Raw genomic sequence first — 23,281 nt, 5'->3', positions numbered from 1 at the left:
ATTGAGCACCATAGTTGCATTTCCACAGGAAAAATGTTGGCCCCAATGGTGGCACATTGCATAGAGAAACAACATACATTTCAACAATTACAATGGCGTGTCTTAGATGTAGTGCCCTTGAACTTAAGAGGTGGGGATCCTAACTTTTTATTAAATTTAAGAGAACAACAGTGGATTTTTTGGATGCGTCCAGTAACACCATCAGGTTTAAATAGTGCTATCGAATGGTATTTTCTTTAGAACAGAAGTGATGTGTGAGGAACGTCACTCTGGCAAGGGGTTTAAATTGAGGTTGGGTGAGAGAACCGGAAGAGAAGGATAATAAAAATGCTGAGAAACACCATGCTGGGAAATGAGTGAGTAATGGTCTGTCCATTTGGACAATGTGAGTAAAATAAGTAATAAGTCACTCATGAATTTTGTGTTTACAATGCAGATTTCGCCCTTGAGGAAGGACAAGTGAGAGTCCGAAACATTGTACAGTGTCGGGCATGAAGAAGTAATATGTTGATCATTCACATTGCTGTTAATTGTTGGGCATGAAGATTTTGGTTGGTGTAAAAAAAGAAGAATGAAAAACTGTTATGGAAGATGATTGGAAGTATTAAGATAAGTGTATCCAACTATATATGTTGATTTCTGAAAGAAAGAACGTACATGAGGTTATTTTAATTCACGAAGAGCACTATAACACAGCAGTATAAAAAAATATATATGAATTATGTACTGACCAATGATTAAATATAAGGCAGAGTGACTATGGTATACATCACCACACAATGATGCCTATTATGATGGTCATATAGTAATAGCGTCGCTGAGTAGAGTTAATTTGGTAAGGGGTCATTATTAGTGAATATGGATTGTTGGTAAACCCTTCGCCTCATCATATCATTTAGTGGTTCTGAGCGAAGTTTAGTGATTTTACAGGGTATAGAGTCCAACAGGATAAAGATCATACAAGAGACTAAATGCTCAGAAGAATCTATATGGGTAGAAATCCCATGTGTGTTGGGTAAGAGTATGGTGTTAGGAGTATACTGTTGTCCACCTGGACAAAATGGTCAGACAGATGATGAAATGCTAAGAGAAATCAGGGACGCAAACCAATTTGGCAGTGCAATAATAATGGGAGATTTCAATTACCCCAATAATGACTGGGTAAATGTAACATCAGGACTTGCTAGAGACATAAAGTTCCTGGATGTAATAAAGGATTGCTTCATGGAGCAATTGGCTCAGGAACCAACAAGAGAGGGAGCTATTTTAGATTTAATTCTTAGTGGAACGCAGGATTTGGTGAGAGAGGTAACGGTGGTGGGGCCACTTGGCAACAGTGATCATAACATGATCAAATTTAAACTAATAACTGGAAAGGGGACAATAAGTAAATCTGCAGCTCTAACACTAAACTTTCAAAAGGGAAACTTTGATAAAATGAGGAAAATAGTAAAAAGCTGAAAGGTGCAGCTGCAAAGGTTAAAAGTGTTCAACATGCTTGAACATTGTTTAAAAATACAATCCTAGAGGCGCAGTCCATATGTATTCTACCATTAAGAAAGGTGGAATGAAGGGGGAGCTGTGAGGAGTGGAGAGAGACGCCCCTGGCTGAGAGGAGACGACGGGGAAATACCTTACCCTGCCTAGCCGCTGAGACCCGGAGAGAGACCTGGTGAGCGACCGAGACCCAGGAAGGAGGCGTGGCTCTAGCGTCATCAATCGGCGTCTACTGCATATAATTCAAGCAGTAGACCCGGGAAAGCCGGGGAGCTGTGAGGAGTGGAGAGAGACGCCCCTGGCTGAGAGGAGATGACGGGGAAAGACCTTACCCTGCCTAGCCGCTGAGACCCGGAGAGAGACCTGGTGAGCGACCGAGACCCGGGAAGGAGGCGTGGCTCTAGCGTCATCAATCGGCATCTACTGCATATAATTCAAGCAGTAGACCTGGGAAAGCTGGGGAGCTTTGAAGAGTGGAGAGAGACGCCCCTGGCTGAGAGGAGACAATGGGGAAAGACCTTACCCTGCCTAGCAGCTGAGACCCAGAGAGAGACCTGGTGAGCGACCGAGACCCGGGAAGGAGGCGTGGCTCTAGCGTCATCAATCGGCGTCTACTGCATATAATTCAAGCAGTAGACCTGGGAAAGCTGGGGAGCTGTGAAGAGTGGAGAGAGACGCCCCTGGCTGAGAGGAGACAATGGGGAAAGACCTTACCCTGCCTAGCAGCTGAGACCCAGAGAGAGACCTGGTGAGCGACTGAGACCCGGGAAGGAGGCGTGGCTCTAGCGTCATCAATCGGCGTCTACTGCATATAATTCAAGCAGTAGACCTGGGAAAGCTGGGGAGCTGTGAAGAGTGGAGAGAGACGCCCCTGGCTAAGAGGAGACAATGGGGAAAGACCTTACCCTGCCTAGCCGCTGAGACCCGGAGAGAGACCTGGTGAGCGACCGAGACCCGGGAAGGAGGCGTGGCTCTAGCGTCGGCGTCTACTGCATATAATTCAAGCAGTAGACGGCGCACAGCCGTCTCGGCACACTGCCTTCACCGTGCGCTGCCTAAGCCGCGCGCTCCAAAGGGGCACGCGGCTTTGTCCGGCTTAGTCCGGAGAAGACAGAGAAGACTGCCATTTATTATCTTCTATCTCAGCCTAGTTGTGAAACTTTGGTGAAATCTTCCTGAATATCTTCCCTACCAACATGGGGAGGAAAAGGAAAGTAAAATCCTTCCCATTATCACCTATAACATCACGGGGGCCGATAGACAACCATGTCATAAGACAGATCGAAACACCAAAAGAGGACATTTCAGGAGAGCAGTTTTCGGGCTCTCTTAGTCCTGGTGAAGGGCCTTCACTTCCTCCACAACCTGTGTCATCTTTACCAGAAGGATTTCTGCAGCTAGAATCTGGTGGCCTATCTAAAGGAAGAGACTGCCTAGATTCTGGAGAAAACCAGATAAGTAAACATCTTGAGATATTGGATACAGAATTTATTGTAGGAGATTCTTGTAGCCCACAACAGTGGCCTATAGAACCTCCTGATAACATTTCCTTGAAAGATATCTGGAAATTGAGGACCAGTCTTAATAATAATGTTTCACAATTGAATATGTCTTTATCTGGAGTAGTAAATTGTAATAAATTACAAATAGAAAAGCAAAGGAAGGAATTGCTTAATTTGAAAGAGGATATGGGAAAAATAACATCAAAAATTAAATTGTTGGATAATACTGGGATAGCCCAAATTAAGGATAGTTTATCTATCCATAGAGAATTAGAAAATGTGGAGAACATGATGAGAAGTAAAAATTTACAATTAATAAACTTCCCACAAACTAGACTTTTGTCACCAAGTGAAATGCTTAAAAAATATCTTAGGGAAAATTTGCAGTATGAAGAGAAAGAAGTACCTGTTTTTTCCAAGATCTTCTACTTCTCTAAAGTGGTTAGAGAAGTAGAGAAGGAACCTCTAGATATTTCTAGTATTGAAGTATCAACGTTTTTAGAGGAATCGGTAGACATCATAAATAAAAGGGCAACCTTATTTGTTTCTATGTTATTGGAAAAAAATAAAGACAGAATGTTTAGGGATTTTCTTAAACATAGAGATGTAAATTTCTGTGGTCAAAGGATCCTAATGTTTCTGGATGTGTCTAGAGCCACTCAGGCTAAAAGAAGACACTTCCTCTCTCTAAAAGTTAAAGTACTTGCCTTAGGGGCAACCTTTTTTTTTTTAAATATCCTTCAGTTTGCCTTATAACATTTAGAGGGAAGAAATATAGTTTCCTAGACCCGTTACATTTAGAAACGTTTATGTTGGATAAAGAGATCATGGGAGGAAGTAACATAGAAGGCCAAGAGAATTCTTAATGTCTCTCAACACTCTTTAGATAATTTTAGGATAAAACCTATCATTATAAGTAATATGGTTAGCTCCCCCAATTATGGGTTAAGTAATAGAGATGTGTTCTGATTATTTAGTTATTATTGTTAAAAATTTATTAGACATCTGTATAACTTTCTGATGTATTTGTTTAAGTTTTAAATGAAAACTCAATAAAGTTTAAATTAAAAAAAAAAAAAGAAAGGTGGAATGAAGGCAAAATGATTACCGTCATGGTTAAAAGGTGAGGTGAAAGAGGCTATTTTAGCCAAAAAAAAATCCTTCAAAAATTGGAAGAAGGATCCATCTGAAGAAAATAGGATAAAACATAAGCATTGTCAAGTTAAGTGTAAAACATTGATAAGACAGGCGAAGAGAGAATTTGAAATGAAGTTGGCCATAGAGGCAAAAACTCATAATAAAAACTTTTTAAAATATATCCAAAGCAAGAAACCTGTGAGGGAGTCGGTTGGACCATTAGATGACTGAGGGGTTAAAGGGGCTCTTAGGGAAGATAAGGCCATTGCAGAAAGACTAAATGAATTCTTTGCTTCCATGTTACTAATGAGAATGTTGGGGAGATACCAGTTCCGGAGATGGTTTTCAGGGGTGATGAGTCAGACGAACTGAACGAAATCACTGTGAACCTGGAAGATGTAGTAGGCCAGATTGACAAACTAAAGAGTAGCAAATCACCTGGACCAGATGGTATGCATCCTAGGGTACTGAAGGAACTCATGATATTCGTACTTTATTGTAAAGGCTACCAATATTTTATTGAATATTTTATTGTAGTTTTAAATTGTTGTATATTTTTATAGTTAATTTTAGGATGTTTTAAGTCGAAGTCTATATTATCTTGTTTTTAACATCTAATTTATTTCTTATTCTGTGTAGTTTTTAGCTGTTATTCTTTTATGAATTATTGTATTTCCTGTATCCTAATCTTGTAAACCGGTGTGATGGTCAGTCTGATTCATCGGTATATAAACAACAATAAACTAAACTAAACTAAAATGAAATTTCTGATCTATTAGTTAAAATTTGTAACCTATCATTAAAATCATCCATTGTACCTGAAGACAGGAGGGTGGCCAATGAAACCCCAATATTTAAAAAAGGCTCTAGGGGCAATCCGGATAACTATAGACCAGTGAGCCTAACTTCAGTGCCGGGAAAAATAGTGGAAACTATTCTCAAGATCAAAATCGTAGAGCATATAGAAAGACATGGTTTAATGGAACACAGTCAACACGGATTTACCCAAGGGAAGTCTTGCCTAACAAATCTGCTTCATTTTTTGAAGGGGTTAATAAACATGTGGATAAAGGTGAACCAGTAGATGTAGTGTATTTGCATTTTCAGAAGGCGTTTAACAAAGTCCCTCATGAGAGGCTTCTACGAAAACTAAAAAGTCATGGGATAGGAGGCAATGTCCTTTCGTGGATTACAAACTGGTTAAAAGACAGAAACAGAGAGTAGGATTAAATGGTCAATTTTCTCAGTGGAAAAGGGTAAACAGTGGAGTGCCTCAGGGATCTGTACTTGGACCGGTGCTTTTCAATATACATATAAATGATCTGGAAAGGAATACGACGAGTGAGTTTATCAAATTTGCGGATGATACAAAATTATTCAGAGTAGTTAAATCACAAGCAGACTGTGATACATTACAGGAGGACCTTGCAAGACTGGAAGACTGGGCATCCAAATGGCAGATGAAATTTAATGTGGACAAGTGCAAGGTGTTGCATATAGGGAAAAATAACCCTTGCTGTAGTTACACGATGTTAGGTTCCATATTAGGAACTACCACCCAGGAAAAAGATCTAGGCATAATAGTGGATAGTACTTTAAAATCATCGGTTCAGTGTACTGCAGCAGTCAAAAAAGCAAACAGAATGTTAGGAATTATTAGGAAGGGAATGGTTAATAAAACGGAAAATGTCATAATGCCTCTATATCGTTCCATGGTGAGACCACACTTGAATACTGTGTACAATTCTGGTCGCCACATCTCAAAAAAGATATAGTTGTAATGGAGAAGGTACAGAGAAGGGCAACCAAAATGATAAAGAGGATGGAACAACTCCTCTATGAGGAAAGGCTGAAGAGGTTAGGGCTGTTCAGCTTGGAGAAGAGATGGCTGAGGGGGGATATGATAGAGGTCTTTAAGATCATGAGAGGTCTCGAATGAGTAGATGTGACTCGGTTATTTTCATTTTCAAATAATAGAAGGTCTAGGGGGCATTCCATGAAGTTAGCAAGTAACACATTTAAGACTAATCGGAGAAAATTCTTTTTCACTCAACGCACAATAAAGCTCTGGAATTTGTTGCCAAAGGATGTGGTTAGTGCTGTTAGTGTAGCTGGGTTCAAAAAGGTTTGGATAAGTTCTTGGAGGATAAGTCCATTAACGGCTATTAATCAAGTTTACTTAGGGAATAACCACTGCTATTAATTGCATCAGTATTCACTATACATCAACCAACCTCTTCCCTTCAATAATAATTCTCCAACACACACCAATACAAGGGAACACTTGTGCTATGGTGTTGCTTATGTACGGAAGGTAGGCGTCGTCCACGAGCAGAAGTATGGTCATCACAAAATTGGAGACATAACAGCCACTGTGTACCTGGTTAGGACACAGCACTACCCCTCCTGTAGCCCCTGAAGCAGGCACGAACGTGCCGAAACATGGCCCATGTCGGGCAAGCAGACGCGAACCCGTGAGAAGAAGTTGAGACGGATGCCTTGATAAGTATTTACACATAAGCAGCGGGTCGCCTCAGAAAACGGGGAGATAAGGGTTTTTTTAGGAAAATAGTTTAAGAAGAAGAAAAATTGAAAGAAAAATGGTTTCACAAAACTTGGATAATAAAGAATAATAGACGGGGCGAAAGAAAAGGACACCCATCAATTGGTTGTCCTTTAATAGAGTCACCGTACATAAGCAACACCATAGCACAAGTGTTCCCTTGTATTGGTGTATTAATTGCATCAGTAGCATGGGATCTTCTTAGTGTTTGGATAATTGCCAGGTTCTTGTTGCCTGGTTTGGCCTCTGTTGGAAACAGGATGCTGGGCTTGATGGACCCTTGGTCTGACCCAGCATGGCAATTTCTTATGTTCTTATGTTCTTATTTCACTACCAGGAAGACGCCTACACTCCTGTGAGTACCTCTACAATCCGGTACTCCATCTCCACCCACCAGGCTCGGCGTTGCCCTTACTGCTGGTCCCCACCTCTCTTGAACATCTGGGTGAGATTCTACATCTGAGACTGTTCAACATATTGGCACCTCACAGACCTCATTGCCTTACCTTCCTGCTTCATACCATCTATCTACAGCAGTACAATAAAGCCTTCCATTCATTCTGTGTCTGCTATCTGAATTTAGCCTATCGCTGTGGTACCCCACGGGGCCCCTCCCCGTGGGCAGAGTCATCTCCACAGCAACCAAGGGTCCACAATGCCACAAATACAACAATTCCAAGGCTGAGCTCCAGCTATAAGCCCCTGCTTCTGCACCAGACCAGTCTCTTTCTGCACGTGACTTTTTTTTTTTTCCCACAAGGAGGGATTACTGTCCTGGATGAGGTCACAAAACAGAAAATAGTTCCTTACCTAGTGCTAATATAACCTTAAACACTTCTTACTGGACTCCTTTATAACCTCCTTAAGATGGCAGAAGTCTGACAACTAAATTCATCCATTTAGAACTTTTGTTACACACAATACTAAACGTTTAAGAAACACAGGCAACTCACAACTCCTTGATTCTTCCACAGCCCTTTTACAGAAAAACTAAGCACAAGGCTTTCTTGCAGCTAAATCAGCATCCATGCAAATTAGCTTGTTACAAGGGAACTATTGACACGTGGAACCTTGTGGTGCCAGCTGAATGGCGCAGCTCCTTGATCTCCCATAGATTTAAATTGGCTCCAACTGCTTCCTGTGAAACACCATCCAACTTTATCTTCTAACATTTTTTAAAGCTTCATTTTGAAATAAAAATTATATGAAAGGATTGCTCAATGCTTGTTCACATCTAGGCTGCCACTGGTTTCAATACTTTTGATTTACATTACTGGAGATCTGTACTGATGTCACTTCCTTTTTCCCGTCCCTGCATACCTGGCTGATTCAAAGGGTACAACTTCAACTTCCTCAGTGCACTCCCTTTGTTGTTTGTTTATCTGTGAGTCCTGCTTGCTCTGTAATAACAGGAGCTGAATCCTTTCTGTTCTGACTTCTGATGTGGTTGAAGCCTGCTTTTTGCTGTTCTTTCAGAACCATAGAATGTAATTAGGCATGGATGAGATAAAAACACAGGCTGGCTCTCTCAGCCTGTCTTTCCCTGTTTTTAACCACTCCAGCATTTCTGGGGTTTCTTTTAACCAGGCATACAGAATGCAAGTATTTTTTTTCATTTTTTTTATATAAAGATATAAGAAATGTGCATTCCCAAAGCTTGGCACATTCGTTTCTTGTTAAACTGAAAATAAAATGTCATATTTTATACCTTTATGTGGGCAGTTAATTTGGTCTTAAGTTCTTTTCCAGGATCTCCTTCCCATTTTCCATTTTTTCTCTCTCCTCCTTTCTTCTCCCTTTCCTACCTCTGTCTCTGACACTGATCTTTCCCTTACATCTTTATTCTTTATTTTTCTTCTCTGTCCTCTCAGAAATACTTTCAACTCTCCTCTTCCCCCTCTAATCTTCCGGTTCTCATTCTTCTTCTTTTTACCTGGCACCTACCTGGCACCTACTTACCAGCTTTCTCTCTCCCACCCCTTCTCATTACCTCCATCTTTCTTGCATCCCCAAACTCTTATTCATGTTCTGTTTTCACCCATTCCTTAGTTCCCCATTTCCACCTTCTGTAGCCACACCCAACCCAACCTTACCTACCTTCTTCTGCCTCTCTCAGCTCCAGCTCCCTTCCTCCTCACACTTTTCCTCCTTGGCCCCTTTGTTTTGTTCCTTGCCTCCAATCGAGTCTTCTATTGCTCTTGTTTCACTGCCTTCTGAGCCCCTTTCCCACCCTCTCTCACTTTCAAAACACCCAACTCCTTTTCCACTGCCTCTCATACTCTTTTCAGTACTCCAGATCATTCACACCCTCACTCATACTTTCCCCATCTCATCTAACACCCCCCCCCCACACACACACACACACACACTTACACTCAGACACACTCACTCCTACCCACCCAACTGCCAAGTTCCTACTGTCTGCCACAAATGACTGCACAGCCTGTGTCCCTGCTCACGGCATCTCCAAGTCCAGTGCCCCAGGTCCCTACTTGAACTCTACCCTAGTCCCCATTCTTCCCCTGCTCTCCTGGTCTCCCTTCTACATTTATATGAGAGAGGGAGTATGAGAAAGAATAAATGTGTTAGTGTGTGTGTGTGAATGAGAGAGAGCTCCCTCATCCCCCAATTTATTATGATCTCAGGGTGACTGGAAATCAAAAGGTCCCAGATATGGAGAGCAGGAGATTTTTAAATATTTATTAGTTTTAATTACTGACTGTAATTTGCATCAAAGAAACTAGTGCTCAGAAGGTAATGTGGGAAGGTGTACTGTGTTCTAGGACAGCTGCAATTTCAGCAGTACCCTACACCCCTGCTTGCAACTGTATGTGCTCTTTGAAAAATGTTCCCATGTATACCTTTAAGGTGCTGGACTGTTTCTGTCCTATCTCTCTTTTCTATCCTCTCCTCTAGGGTATGCCTATGTAGGCCCTTAAATCTCATCTGATCGAGATTCTGCTCCATTTTAGTAGCTCATCTCTGGACTGCTGTTAGTGTATGAGGTAGTTGTGGGTGGATCCTTGGACCGGTGGCAGATGACCACGCCCCCGGGGGAAGATCCCGAGAGGGACTGCCGGTCAAGCTCAGAGTATGGAGACAGACACGCACTAGTTCTTTTACAAAACAGTATTTTGAACCACCGGAGGTGGCAGTAGTGAGCTGGAAGTGCCCGGCAGGGCTGTAGTCCCTCAGGTACTGGAACAGCGATCCTGGATAACTGAGCTGTAGAGAAACTGAATATAGTGAGTAGGCAGGGTAAGCAGAGTTCAGGAACAGAACCTTGATGGTAACACTCACACAATAGTCTCCAGAGGTTGTCCAGGTGTTGGAATGAGTTAGGTCCTCGAGGAACGAGTACCTGGTTCCAGGGAAAGCTCTGAGAGAGAGATGGTTACTCACTGGTGTGGTAGGCAGTGATAACGTCCAGGCAGAATGAGTATTCAGCAACCAGTCCAGGAACATGGGCCCTCGAGGAGCGAGTATCGGTTTTTGACTGTAACCTGAAAACAAAGAGAGAGCGAGGCCCCCGAGAAGCGGGTACCCCTGGTAAGTCCGAGGAGGCAGAGTAGCTTGGAGAGAACCGACGTCAACACCGTAAACAACTCCTTGCTAACTCCATTAGTTAGCAATATCTGAGACGTTTTATATCCGGAATGGATGACATCATCTTAGGGGGTCGCCCCTGAGGTTCACACCACTGCTGGTACATCAATCGGCGCCACGCCGTGTGTGCGCACCCTTAGGCTCCTGTGAATCATGGCGGATTGCAGCATCGAGCCGCTCCGGGGACGCCGGAAGCAGTCGGCGGAATGACGCCGCAGCAGCCAACCTTCCACTTGAGGAAGAGGGAGTCGCCGAGAAGGTAAGGAGGGCTGAGTGGAGACGTCGGGCAGCAACAGTCGCAACAATTGCTTCTACTCTGTCTATATCCTTTCAGAGGTACAACCTCCAGTGCTGGATACAGTGCTCCAGATGTGATCCCTCTCACAACTTGTACAGAGGTGGTATCACCGCCTTTTTTTCTATTGGCCTTTTCACCCTAGTTTTCCACTGGTTCTGGCCACTGCCTTGTCACATTGTTTCGCTACCTTGAGTTCCTCAGGTGTGAGCAACTAAGGTATTTCTCCTACTTGGTGCACATCAGTTTCTCACTTCCTTAGATTTCTGGTTCCTTAACACATGAGTTTACACTTATTTACATTGAAACTTAATTGTGAAGCACTCCTTAAGTTTGCTAAGATCACTCCTCATTCTGTCTAGTCCCTGAAGGGTATTTACTCTTTTGGTAAGAACGGCAATTAGTGAGTGCCTTGGGATCCGTTCTGGAGCTGGTTCTCTTTAATATCTGTGTGACTGATATTGCAGAGGGGCTAGAAGGAAAACTTTGTCTTTTTGCAGTTAACTTTCTTTTGTTTATTTTCCAGTTAGTCTTATAGTGAAAGAATATCTGCTCATACACTATTAGTATTAAGCTAATTTAGTTGCAAGGAATTTTGGAAGATTTCTCACGATTGTATGTAGTGTAGCAAGAGAATATTATTTCTGTATGTGAGGTTTTGGACATTTATTGCCGGAAAGCAAGTTGACCCGGAATCTACGTGAAGTGCTGGATCCCAAGTATCTGCACCTGCTTCATCAACCTTCTGGATGGCAGGAATGAAATGAGAACCTATGCTAATAGTCTGGCCAGAATTTAGATGGGAATTTAGAATTTTTTCTTGAACTGAACTGAGATAAAGGGCAGGGTAGTGGTTTTCTGTTCTAACTTACAAAAAAAATCTGTTTTTGTTAATTTTCCAATGCTAGTAAATTTTTCTTTTACTATAATGCTATGTGCTTTTGTTTCCTATATAAGTATCCTAATGTGTTTTGTAAATGTGCATGCATCGATTTTGTTTGCATTACTTGCAATTATAATACATTGAGTGTTTATTTTATTTTATGTTGTTTTTACTTTCTGCTCCAGCCTCTCCTCCTCACCCCTGGGAGAACCTTTAGCCGTGTGGGCATGGTACACATGCTCATTCTAAACCACACAGGTAAGAGCTGGAGTTATGGTCCCCTCCCATAGGGGTGGGGGCTTTATATATGCACAGCATGACTTCCCAAGTTCAAAGGTCAATAAGAAGTGTTCAACAACAACTTTAATGTAACCCCTTACTATGAGCAGACACATGCCACATCCTTCTCTTTTTATTAGGTCCTAAATTAGGAGACAATATCAATTTCACACACTGTTCTTGAATATTTGTGTGTAAACCCTGATAGTATGGATGGCTGCCATAAATACAGGCAGCATAGGTTTGGGGTTATTCAGCCCCATAAATTCTGCTCAACATTCCACCTAGCAATTTATCCTCACAACAGGTTTCATCTTGTGGTCTGACTGAATAACAGTTCAGCCTCCATGTGTGCATTAAGTTGAAGGTGTGGCAGGCTCAAGTGGACAAGTCTCAGCAGGGTCCACTGATGCTGTATGCCTCTGTTCAGGTGTTATATCTAAATCTAATTGTGACTGAACTGGCTGAACTTGTTGCCATCCCAATAGAATTGTTTCTATTTATTTGGATTTATTCCCCAGCTGTCTCTACTTTCTTCTGGTAGGATCTCTCTGCCTGCCCTATGTAATAACAGAGTATTGGGCTGGCTCTTTGTGCCACAGATGTAGAATCCACCTGCGAGCAGAGGCAGGAGAGAATCAGTAGACTAGCAGCAATTATAAAACTTTTCATATGCCTGTTTAACATGTGCATCATGCAGATTTAATTCTTCAGGTGACAGAAGGCCTAGTAAAAGAAGATAGCATGAAATGATGCTAATAACTCATTAACTGCCTTGCTTGGCTTTCTCCAGTGGAAGCAGTTGGGCTCATCTGGTACCTAAGCAGAGCCAGTCAAGGTTGTTTTTACTTTATTATCATTTTAGCAGTTCAAGCATCCCATTTCCCTTTGGTAATCTACTGGAGGCTTGTGGTTATTTCATCACTTACATGTGCAAATTCTTTAAATAGAATCGAGAAAAACTGTAGGCCATTGTCTTACTAAAGATTAAGGCGGACCAAACTTAGCAAAGACTCTGTGTTCATGGTCTATAACTGCAGCACTGGTGATTGTAGAGTGGATTGGAAACTGGTTAAAAGACAGGAAACAGAGAATAAGATTAAATGGTCTGTTTTCACAGTGGAAAAATGTAAACAGTGGAGTGCCTCAGGGATCTGTACTTGGACCTGTGCTTTTTAATATATTTATAAATGATCTAGGAAGAGGTATGACGAGGGAGGTGATCAAATCTGAGGATGACACAAAATTATGCAGAGTACTTAAATCTCAAGTGGCTTGTGATAAATTGTAGAAAGACCTTGTGAGACTGGAAGATTGGGCTTCTAAATGGCATATGAAATTTAATATTGGCAAGTGTAAGGTGATGCATATAGGGAAAAATATTCCTTGCTATAGTTACACAATGTCAGGTTCCATCTTAGGATATAACATCCAGGAAAGAGATCTAGGTGTCATAGTGAATAATACACTGAAATCATCGGCTCAGTGATCTGTGGCAGTCAAAAAAAGCAAACAGAATGTTAGGAATTATTAGTATGGAAATGGCAAATAAAACGGTGGATGTCATAATGTCTCTGTATCGCTCCCTGATGAGATCGCCCCATGAATACTGTGTGCAATTCTGGTCGCCGCATCTCAAAAAAGATATAGTTGCACTGGAGAAAGTGCAGAGAAGGGCAACTAAAATGTCAGGGGCATAGAACAGCATCCCTATGAAGAAAGGCTAAAGAGGTTAGGGCTGTTCAGCTTGGAGAAGAGACAGAAGAGACAGCTGAGAGGGGATATGATAGAGGTCTCCAAAATCATGAAAGGATTTGAACAGGTTAATATAAATTGGTTATTTACTCTCTCAGATAATAGAAGGACTAGGGAGCACTCCATGAAGTTAGCAAGTAGCTCATTTAAAACAAATCAGAGAAAATTCTTTTTCACTCAACGCATAGTTAAGCTCTGGAATTAATTGCTAGAGCATGTGGTTACAGCAGTTAGTGTAACTGGGTTTAAAAAAGGTTTGGATAAGTTCCTAGAGGAGAAGTCCATAAACTCCTATTAATCAATAAGGAATAGTAGCTTTGGATCTACTTTGTGTTTGAGTACTTGGTAGATTTTTGTGACTTGGATTGGCCACTGTTGGACACAGATGCTGGGCTTGATGGACCCTTGGTCTGACCCAGTATGGCATGTCTTATATTCTTATTTTCTTAGGAAGCTGCTTCTGCCCCTGGCAGGGCTGGTGCAAGAGTATTAGGCACCCTAGGTGAACTTTACAATCTTGCACCTGCACTCCACATGCACAATAAAAAATAATTTATTTATAAATTTTACATGAAAAAACATTTAGAGGTAAAAATATCACTTACAAACAAACAATAAATATATTGGGGTAGATTTTAAAAGAAGTGCACGTGGCCTACATGTGCACGCTACCTGGCGCACGTACATGTATGCTCAATTTTATAACATGCGCGCGCATGTTATAAAATCCGGGGTCGGCACATGCAAGGGGGTGCACAATTGTGCACCTTGCGCGCGCCGAGCCCAAGGGGAGCCCCGATGGCTTTTCCTGTTCCATCCAAGGCCGCTCTGAAATCGGAGCAACCTTGGAGGGAACTTTTTTTTCGATCTCCCCCACCTTTCCCTTCCTTCCCCTATCTAACCCACCCCCCAGCCCTAACTAAATCCCCCCTATCTTTTTTTCAAGAGTTACACCTGCCCAAGTCAAGTTGCGCCCAAGGCAGGCGTAACTTGCGCACGCCGGCCAGTTGCCGGAGCACTTGGGACCTCCCCCGGACCACTGCCACGCCCCTGCCCCCAGACCGCCCATTTTGGAAAGCCCTGGGACATAAGCGCGTCCCGAGGCTTGAGCGCGCCACCGAGCCTTTGCAAAATAGGCTCGGCGTGTGCAGGGGTAGGTTTTCGGGGGGTTACGCACGTATCTTACGCGCTTAACCCTTTAAAAATCTACCCCTATATAAATTACTTGTTATACTTCTGATGATTCCAGTAAACTTACAGTCAAAAGATGTTTCTTTGTAGAATAGATTATGCTCTCGTTTTTTGTGGAAGGGGACAAGACCTTTTAATGCTCCCTTTATTGGTAGATAGATCGAACTTTCTCAATTTTAAATTTTACAGTATAGTTACTTTAATATGCCCTCTAACTGATTAGCTTTAGGATACCCATAATTTTGCAGATTTGGAGTTAGAGAAATAAATTGCATTTTCACTAGATTTAAAATATTTGTTACATGCAAATCAGACCCTGCTATCTCTGGACATTGCTTCTTGTGTTTTGCTTATTGCAGCTAGGGAAGCCAGGACATTTTTACAGCAGTATACTGCTGTGCCTTCTAATTTTTCTCTTTTTATGCCAATCATGGGCAATTCTTCTTTTCCATCTTCTGCATTGTACTCTTATTATAAGAAACTGAGTGACCCAGGTGTACAGACAATAGGGATTTGGTGCTGCCAGGTACAATCACAGTGGAATCTTTTGACGTATGTCTTCGTGAGAAAGGGTTTTTGCAAAGAGAAATTTTTTTATGTATATTCAGCTGAGGCATTATATTGGTTCGCTGTTTTCCAAGTCTCCCTATTACTTTCTCTAAATTTCAGATTATTGTAGACTTGATTGAGCAAGAGATTATTTCCATTTCCAAATTGTGTTTTCTTAATGCTGATCAGCCTCATATGGTATTTGTTGTTCTTGCTGACATTTGGAAACGTGACTGTAATGTGAATTTTGTTCATGGTGATCTAAATGCATATAATGCCTCTATCAACAAATTTTCCCCTAATGCTGAATTACGTGAATTGCAATATCAGATTCTCCCCAGGCCAGAGTCATTATTTTACTCACTAGGGCTAAGCAAATGTGTTTAACAACTTCAGATGCCTGTCTGACATGTTCAGAGGGGGGTACGTTACTTTACTGTTTATGGAGTTGCTCAAGAATATAGATCTTTTGGAAAAATGTTATTCATCATTTTGGATCCATAACGGGTAAAGCAATACCACATTCTCCTGAATGCACATTTTAAATTGTCTGGATAGATTTTTGCTAGCTAACAAGTGAATTTTCAAAGGCGTTATGCATGCATATGTAACATACTATTGTAGTAATTTTCAAAAGCCATTTCTGCACATAAAGTGCACTTACACTGGTAAATCCTACTGACAATTCAATGGCATATATTGTAGCAATAGTCAAAAGCCCACTTATGCAAGTAAAGTGAATTTACATGTGTAAAACCCAGTTTTAGACATGTAAATGCTTTTGAAAATCAGGCCCTAAGGCTTTCCTACTCTGCAATTGGTTGAAAGACTCAGCTCCTTCCTTCTCAGACTAGAATAGCTGGATGACTGATGTGGTCTATTTGGAATATCGCTCAGCTCTATTAAAAACTTTTCATGACTTTGCTGTTTTTCTTCCAGTTTGGACTCCTTATATGAACAGTTTGCCAGAAGAGTACCACACTCTGATGAAAGCATTGGGAAGGCTCATCCAGTTCTGCCTGGGCGTAATCTTTACAGTCACCATTTCTTCCTTTATGCATTCTTCAGAGCTCTCTCTATCTTTGTGTTTGTTCTTGCGTCTTTTTGATTGTGTTGCGTTACTATAAAATGTGTTGGCCTTTTGAGTAATGTCAGAACTGTATGACTTCATGATAGCTTTGTGTTACCAACAATAAAAAAAAAGTTAAAGCATACAGGGACCTCTAAATCGGAGGGAGTGTCAGTTGTACAGAATCCAGATAATCCATAAATTTCAGTTGAAATAGCTGTTGGAGGCCCTAAATTTTAGAAAAGAATGAGGACCCCAGTATCAGAAAGGAGGGTCCAAACAGTTGCTGATTAAATATTTATTTCTGGATTGTGGATTTAACAAAGGAAAATTGTATCCTGTGTTTTGATTCTTGTTATTTCACAAATGCTTTAGTATTGATCATATGTTGGAATAACAATCAACTCTTGATTCTTTTAAATGCCCTTGGTGATTGACACACTTAATGCCTGATGAAGAATCCACTGAACAGGCCTTGAAGAGAGTGGATTGTGGCCATGTATGCACTGTTTGTGACTCACTGAATCTTAAAGTATTTCCAGAGTTCAGGGTTACATTTACTTGGAAAGAATTTCCCATTGTTAATCACTGGAAGAAACATTTATCTGACATAGCTTCCCAAGAGAGAATTACCTTTGCCTTGAAGGGCAAATCCACAGAGTATGAAAAAATCTGAGATTCATATTGGCAGAAACATGCTGCTTCCGGCTGAAATCAGACTGGTCAGGGATGAGCTTCTCTGCATGTTCCTGCTTCTTTCTCTTTATGTGCTATTGATTACAAGACCATATGTTCGGTCTTTCAAGGTTTTTTTTTTTTTTCAAGCTTTGTATATGCTGATGTTGCAGCTTACACTGTGAAGTCTGTTTGAATAAATAAAGAGTTACAAAATAAAATAAAAGACTTGATCCACTGACAAGCAGGCCATACTTGACCTTGTCAAACTCCTGAGCTCAATACACTTTATGGCCTCTAAATACTTCACAGAATGCTTTGACTCCTCCAGCAACCTGATACTGCTAGTGCAAGCTTCCGCCTTCATTACCATCTAAGAGGAAAAAGAGACTGCTATAGTTCTCTAAAGAAGTAGCTAAAAAGGTAAAGGAGAAAAGATTAGCGTTCATAAACTACAAGAGATACAGAAAGAGGAAAACCAGCGACAATATCTGGAAAACCTAAGAGAAGCTAGGAAAGTAGTCAAGAATGGAAAAATTCAAAAGGAAGAAAAAATAGCAAATACTGTAACATGGGGAGATAAGACCTTTTTCTGGATTTCTTAGTGATAGAATGAAGTGCCAAAGTGGCATTGTGAGACTCTGAAGTGAAGGGGAGGAATATGTACAGGCTGATGAGGGGAAAAATGAAATTCTTTAACAAATATTTACAGAGAAACATAGAAATGACGGCAGAAGAAGGCCAAATGGCCTACCCAGTCTGCCCAGCAAGCTTTCACACTTTTTTTTTCATTTTTCTCTCTCTCTCTCATGCTTATCTGTTACTCTTGGCATTTAGTAACCTTTTGGTTCTATTTCCATCCACCCCTGCCATTAATGTAACCTTTTGGTTCTATTTCCTTTCCACCCCCTCCATTAATGTAAGGAGCAGTGCTGAAACTGCTTCTAAGTGAAGTATCTAGTTTAATTGGTTAGGGGTAGTAACCGTCGCAATAAGCAAGCTACTCCCACGCTTATTTACCCAGCCTGTGCAATTTTAGTCCTTGTTGGTTATCTGAATATAAATCCACCTTTCTTCATTTCCCCCTGCCGCTGAAGCAGAGAGCTACTCTGGATATGCATTGAAAGTGAAGTATCAGGCTTGTTTGGTTTGGGGTAGTAACCACTGTAACAAGCAAGCTACTCCCCGCTTTTTTGTGAACGCAAACCCTTTTATCCACATTTCCTCTTGCCATTGAAGCATAGAGCACTGTCGTAGTTGCATTAACCGTGTATATGTCTATTGAATAAGGGTATTATCTCCAGTTATTGCTGTCATTCCCGCAAGCCACCCTCTCTTCATTCACATCCTCTAGACTTTATGGATCCACAGGGTTTATCCCACGCCCCTTTGAAGTCCTTCACAGTTTTGGTCTTCACCACTTCCTCCGGAAGGGCATTCCAGGCATCCACCACCCTCTCCATGAAGAAATACTTCCTGACATTGGTTCTGAGTCTTCCTCCTTGGAGCTTCAAATTGTGAGCCCTGGTTCTGCTGATTTTTTTCCAATGGAAAAGGTTTGTCGTTGTCTTTAGATCATTAAAACTTTTCAAGTATCTGAAAGTCTGTATCATATCACATCTGTTCCTCCTTTCCTCCAGGGTGTACATATTTAGATTCTTCAATCTCTCCTCATAAGTCATTTGATGAAGACCCTGCATCTTTTTGGTCGCCCTTCTCTGGACCGCCTCCATCCTGCCTCTGACCCTTCGGAGATACGGGCTCCAGAACTGTGAACAGTACTCCAGGTGAGGCCTCATCTAGGACCTGTACAAGGGGATAATCACTTCCCTTTTCTTACTCAATATTCCTCTCTCTATGCAGCCCAGCATTCTTCTGGCTTTAGCTATCGCCTTATCAAATTCTTTCCCCGACTTCAGATCGTTTGACACTATCACCTGAAGGTCTCTCTCCTGCTCCGTGCACATCAGCCCTTCACCCCCCAGTCAAATGCAGTTCTTTCGGATTTCCGCACCCCATATGCATGACTCTGCACTTCTTAGTATTGAATCTCAGCTGCCAGTTTCCTCAAATCCCGTCTCATTCTCTCCACTCCTTCCGGCGTGTCCACTCTGTTGCAGATCTTAGTGTCATCCGCAAAAAGACAAACCTTACCTTCTATCCTGTCCGCAATGTCACTCACAAAAATATTGAACAGGACCGGTCCCAACACTGATCCTTGCGGTACACCACTTAAAACCGCTCTCTCTTCAGAGAAAGTTCCATTTACCATCACACATTGTCTTCTGTCCTTCAACCAGTTTTCAATCCAGGCCACCACTTCAGCACTCACTCCTAAGCTTCTCATTTTACTCACCAGCCTCCTGTGCAGGACCATATCAAAAGCTTTGCTGAAATCCAAATAGATGACATCGAACGCTCTTTCTCTATCCAATTCCCTAGTTACCCAGTCAAAAAAGTCAATCAGATTTGTCTGACAGGATCTTCCTCTGGTGAATCCATGCTGCCTCTGGTCCAGCAGTTCTCCTGACTGTAGATAGTTCACTATTCTTTCTTTCAGCAGTGACTCCATTACTTTTCCCACCACCGAGGTGAGGCTGACTGGTCTGTAGTTACCAGCCTCCTCTCTGCTCCCATTTTTGTGAAGCAGAACCACCACCACTCTTCTCCAATCTCTCGGCACCACTCGCGTTTCCAGGGATCTATTGAACAGGTTTTTATTTATTTATTTATTTTTATTTTTTTCTATACCGATATTCTTGTAGAGATACAAATCATACCGGTTTACATATAACTTCAATTTCGCCATAAAGCGATACAGTGAAACAAGTTTCAACAATTTTAACAGTAAAAAGAGATGAAACATTCTGGTCTGAACTCAGGTCGCTCATCGGGGCTGCCAGCACATCTCTGAGCTCTTTCAGTATCCTGGGATGAACCTCATCAGGCCCCATGGCTTTTTCCACTTTCAGTTTCCCCAGCTCTTCCCATTCATTCTCTACTGTAAATGGAGTTACATCTACTCCACTCCCCTCCAGTTTCTTGTTAACTAGCAACGGTCCTTCTCCAGGGTCCTCTTTAGTGAACACCAAACTGAAGTATTTGTTTTATAGTTCTGCCATTTCTTCGTCTCTCTCCACACATTGATCTTTTCCACCTTTCAATTTCATTATACCACTTTGGACTTTTCTCCTTTCACTGATGTATCTGAAAAATGTTTTCTCACCTCGCTTTACCTCTTTGGCAATCCTTTCTTCCGCTTGACTTTTTGCCTTCTTGATTACTTTCTTCATCTCCCTCAGTTCCACCAGATATTCTTCTTTGTGCTCCTCCCTTTGGGATCCTTTATATTTCTTGAATGCTGTTCTTTTAGCCTTTATTTTGTTAGCCACCTCCTTTGAGAACCAGATAGGTTTCATTTTTCTTTTGCTTTTCTTTACCTTTCTAACATATAGATTAGTTGCCTTGGTAATTGCTCCTTTTAGTTTGGTCCACTGTTGTTCCACATCTCTCTCGTTCTCCCAGCCTTCTAGTTCTTCCTCCAGGTACTTCCCCATTTCATCAAAGTCCGTGATTTTGAACTGCAAAACTCGGGTCTTCGTGCTTCTTCTCCGTATCCTTTGTGTGATATGAAACCATACTGTATGATGATCACTGGTGCTGAGGTGGGCTCCCACCTGGACATCAGAGACATTATCTCCATTAGTGAGCACTAAATCGAGTATAGCTCCCTCTCTCGTGGGTTCCATTACCATTTGTTTGAACAAATCCCCTTGTGTTCACTGCAAACAAGTAATTTTAATATTTAATATTTTTTTACAGATTGACAAACAAACCAAACTGAAAAAAAATAAACATTCAAGGAACCAAATAAAAATGAAAAAAGAAATGAACCAAAAATGTTAGGGCTGCATATTCCTAACAGAAGCTGAGATTAGAGTGGAGCATCTAAAGGAATGTGACTCAGTACTCCAGTTCTTCAAGACATATGTAGAGACCCCTTAGGACTCCACTATCCAGCTTGTCCCTTGCTTAGGCAGTTAGTTATGATTTAAAGAGGAACTAGGAGGGGGCAGACCATCCCTGACAAGCACCTCCAGTGAGGCTGCTTGGATTGCATAAAAGCAGGCAGAGTGGGAAGTTTCCGTTAAGTTTTGCAGAATTGTTTTTTTTTATTTTTTTTTAAAGAATTTATATACTGCAAATTAGGCAGACATCTGTCTAGCTAAGCGGTTTACAAAAGATAAACATACATAGTAAAAATACACATTTAAAACAAAAACAATGTACATCAAAATACTACACCTCCAAAAAACAATAGAAACATATAAAAGTACTTCTTAAAAACATTAAAAGCATATGGCAGACTTATGGTTATATTGTTGTCATTGTTGTCAAAAACTAAAAAATTGTTAGGTGATGTTATATGTGGCGGCAAAGAGATATGTTTTTAAAGCCTTTTTAAATTCTTTAGTATTTGCCATTAAACGAAGTTCTTCTGGAATGGCATTCCATAAAATTGGTCCGACGACTGAAAAAGCGCTTTTACGTGTAAATTCCAGATGTGAAAGTTTTACTGAGGGTACCTCCAACATACATTTGTCCATTGAACGTAATTGTCTTGTTGGTTTGTAGATTCTAAGAAGCGAACAGAGCCATATTGAGCTTGTATTATGTAAAAGATTATGTATAATATTGAGAATTTTATATGTAATGCGGTGGGATATAGGTAGATTTGATTTTCATATCTTTGTGTATACTTTTACTAGGCATATGCAAGCCAAAAAAAAATGTGTTTTGGATGGATTTTTGTTTCTGGGAGGAGGAGGGTCATTGTTTTTTTCGTTTGTTTAGGGGGTCATTTTCAAAGGAGTTACGCATGTAAATGTGACATACTATCGTAGCAATTTTCAAAAGCTAGTTACTCGAGTAAAGTGCACTCGAGTAAAGTGGACAATTCAATGGCATATATTGTAGCAATTTTGAAAAGCCCACTTGCTTGAGTAAAGTGTATTTACTCGAGCAAAAACCAGTTTTGCTCGAGTAAATGCTTTTTAAAATCTACCCCACAATGTTTATTTTAGTTCAGTTCTCTTTCCGAACTAAAATAAACATTAAAAAAAAATAAACACAAAACAAAAAAGTCAAAATGGGGCCTTCCTAGGGCTCTCCACCCTCACGCCTGCCCACCAAGAAACCTACAGGGGCCCTGGCCTACCCAGCAGGCCTGAGCTGAGCCTAATTGGAGACTCCAAAAGCCCTTCTGATCCCCATCCTGCAGTCGAATGAAACTGCGGGGTGCAGGCCCACTTGACTGGACTGAGTCATCCAGCTGGAGCCTCCTATTCTATGTAGTGTTCTGAAAGGTGGAGGCAAAGCTTTAAATATGACTCAGGCCACTGTATATTTGTATAGTTCTACACGAAAATGACACAGGCTGGCCCTGAGATCAATGCCATTTTGATGTCATACGGTGCCAGACTAAGAGCTCACCAGCACCATTTTTTAAATGATTAGTGGTGGGGGAAGAGTGTGTGGGCATTCCTCCTGCCCCTTTCTTGTACCAGAGCCCCTATGGAAGGGGTAAATGGGGGCAGGGAGGTCTCCGGCACATTTCTTGCAGGTGGGGGGGGGGGGGGGGGGGGGGGGGGAGGGGCAGGAAGGGGTCAGAAAGTGCAAATGATGCACTTACAGATGAGTAACCCAAATTATTTTTTTGTTCCTATACACATGTGGCCATGGGACTTTGAAAATGCCCACAGCATGCATGCGGCCTGGCCACGTGCACATCTCCCGGTTTTTACGTGCGCTGGCCTTTTAAAATTTGGCCATATATTGTTAGCAATTCATAAGATTATTCATAATTTTATGAAATCGTATTTATTAAAATGTAACCCATCTTGGGCATTATTAGCAAAGGCAGTCTAGAAATCACATTAAATGAATAAATCAAATAAATTCTTCACCTACGTTTTCCTTTGGTTCATTAAAGGGTAGTGAGAATGATAATTTCATACACATTCAACTATATTTTTGTATTTTACCATGTCTTAAAATGTGGAAAACAGTCATTTCGATCTACCTAATAACTTTCAGAGTTTTCATTTTTAAAACAGTTAATCAAAAATGTGCACAGGCTACCTTTGGATTACAAAGACCGTCTATACAGTATCTCTTGTTATGCTTTCTTTGTGGTCATCTTTTAAATAGAGGGGGAAAGCCAAATTGATTCATAGGAACAAATAAATAAGGGCAGTTAGTCAGTTATGCATGTGAACAT

This window comes from Rhinatrema bivittatum, chromosome 12 (assembly GCF_901001135.1).
Source record: "Rhinatrema bivittatum chromosome 12, aRhiBiv1.1, whole genome shotgun sequence".
Taxonomy (NCBI): Eukaryota; Metazoa; Chordata; class Amphibia; order Gymnophiona; family Rhinatrematidae; genus Rhinatrema; species Rhinatrema bivittatum.
The sequence above is the reverse complement of the archived record's forward strand: the minus strand, read 5'-3'. Positions refer to the sequence as shown.